Genomic DNA, 2,584 nt, shown 5'->3' with positions numbered 1-2,584 from the left:
TATAAAAATCTTATATACTTCCAGAGCATAATTTACAACCCTTGTCCTGAGAGCTTTTTGGGTAGGGGTGTCATCCTCAAAGACATTTTTTCCAGACCCTTCAACTACAATGAACCAAATTGCTATCTCCAAATTTTAATTAGATGTGTTAGGGTCAATGATGAGCGTGAGGGTGGGGGCTTGTTGAACTCAAATCACTTGTCACTCTTAAACAGGGCACTGTAAATTCCAATTTCAAATCAAATGAGCACCATCCGGAGCTTTTACGACCACCAATTCCATAAAAACCATCTCCCCTCCTCTCACTTTTGACTATTAAAAAGGGCACTAGTTCTCTCAATTTCTAATCGAATGAGTTTTTTTTTTAAGTTTTTAAGACAAGGCTTTCGATTAAAAGATCTTAAGAATTTCGACATAATTTCAGAAATCGACATAATTTCCGGATATTTCAACATTTCGACATAAATTGACATAATTTCCGGATATTTCAACAACGTTAAACAAGATGGCTATCTCAAAATTTTGATCGGATGTGTTAGGGAAAATGACGGGCGTGGGGGGACCTTTGCCCTCCATTCACTTTTGACTATTAAAAGGGCACTAGCCCTTTCAGTTTCTAATTGAATGAGTCTTTTTGGAAATTTTTACTGACAGCGCTTTCTATAAAAAACCATATATTCCCCCAGGGCATAATTTACCAACCCTACCTTGAGGGCTGTAGGGGGGGGGGAAGCAATTCTTAAGGACATAATTCTCGGCCTTTCAACTACGCTGAACAAAATGGCTAACTCAAAATATTGATTTCATGTGTTTGGGGAATTGGTTGGTGTAAGAGGGTGGTTATTTGCCCTTCAATCACTTTTGACTGTTAAAAGGTACAGTAGCCCTTTCGATTTGCAATCGAATGAGTTCATTTTAAAGTTTCTGTAACAACTCCTTCGATAAAAAGTGCCCTGGTCAAAGACAAAAAAAAAAATGAAAAAGTAGATAAATAACAGTATCATATATTGTTGTTGTTTTTATTATTGGTTTTATGCTACTTTGTGGAGAGATAAACAAAAACACAAAGAGAACAATAGGAATAAGTCGTAAAACAGTGGAATTCTAATTTTGAATGAATATTTCAACCCTATATCCAAGGGCTGTCTTTAGCAAAATATAAATATATAAAAGAAACGTATATTAAAATACGACTATTAAAACTAAAAAAGATTTTACTTTTAAAATTAAAAAAAATAAGTTTGTTTTAGTTTCAGCAATTTCTTAGGGTTAATTTTAATTTACCAATAATTTCAAATTGATTATTAACGTCCCAAATTTTCAGGTGTTGTTTTCTGCTTAAGAATCAAAATGTTGCGTTTTAAATATAGCTTTGGACTAAATTTGAGTGTTTCGTCAAAATTTTGTTGAATTATCTCTTAATAAAATTTTCATTACAACATTTGGAGGGGGAGGGATAGAGGTACGATTGCTCAGATATTTGAATTGTACCAGGCTTTCATTATACTATGCAATAGAACCCAATCTCTAAAACATGGTCGTTTCGAATTTTTTTTTCTTGACGCAACCTCTAGGTTCTATTTCTGGAACCAAAGGTAAGTTGGTTCTCTGGTGTATTGTATGTTTATTTAAATACATTTGAACATTGTATAAATAGGGAAAGAAAAATACTACCGTTTAAAATGACTGAAAACAAAACCTCTGGTAGCACTCGCCAGCCCCTCTCCCCTACCAAAGAAATTCCCTAACGAGGTTCATGACGTCCATGTCACCTTTTCCACCTCTGCTCCCTTGTGAATATAATATTTTTATTTTAAGCAGAAACAGATTGTAACAGTAGAAGGGGCACTATTAACCGCTTTCCCCGGCACCAGTATTAAATATGTAGACCAAAAATGTTACCAGGAACTTTTTGATGACGTGACTTTTGAGGAGCGTCTGCGCCGCTGTGCATTATTACTTCCTATACAAATGGGAACCTTAATAGAACAGTTTGTGGTAACGAACTGTAAGTAAGGAGCGACCCGGCTCAATAGTAACCGAAACTCTAAAAAACGGAATTTTGATATGAATACACACATCGAAAGAATGAAATTTTTATGTTGGTCTCAAATGTATAAGTTTCCTCGCGTTTATTCTTATCCATAAAATTTACACGCCTGAGAAAATTTGCCTTATTTTTGAAAAAAGGGGAAAACATCCCTTAAAAGTCATAGAACCTTAATGAAAATCACACCATCCGATTCAGCATATCAGAGAACCCTACTGTAGAGGTTTCAAGTTCCTATCTTCAAAAATGTGGAATTCAGCATTTTTTTGGAAGAAGAAAGATCACGGATGTGTGTTTATTTAATTTTTTTCCCCAGGGGTAATCGTATCGACCCAGTGGTCCTAGAAAATTGCAGGAGGGCTCATTCGAAAGACAATTAAAAGTTCTAGTGCTCTTTTTAAGTGACCAAAAAAATAGAGGGCAACAAGGCCCCACGCTCATTTTTTCCCAAAGTCACCCGGTCAAAATTTTTAGATAGCCATTTTTTTCAGCATGGTCAAAAAATATAATAATTAATAAGTCTTTGAGAATGAT

This window comes from Artemia sp. Qi Xiang Cuo, chromosome 5 (genome assembly GCF_049724085.1).
Source record: "Artemia sp. Qi Xiang Cuo chromosome 5, ASM4972408v1, whole genome shotgun sequence".
NCBI classification, from domain to species: domain Eukaryota; kingdom Metazoa; phylum Arthropoda; class Branchiopoda; order Anostraca; family Artemiidae; genus Artemia; species Artemia sp. Qi Xiang Cuo.
This window is presented reverse-complemented; position numbering follows the sequence as displayed.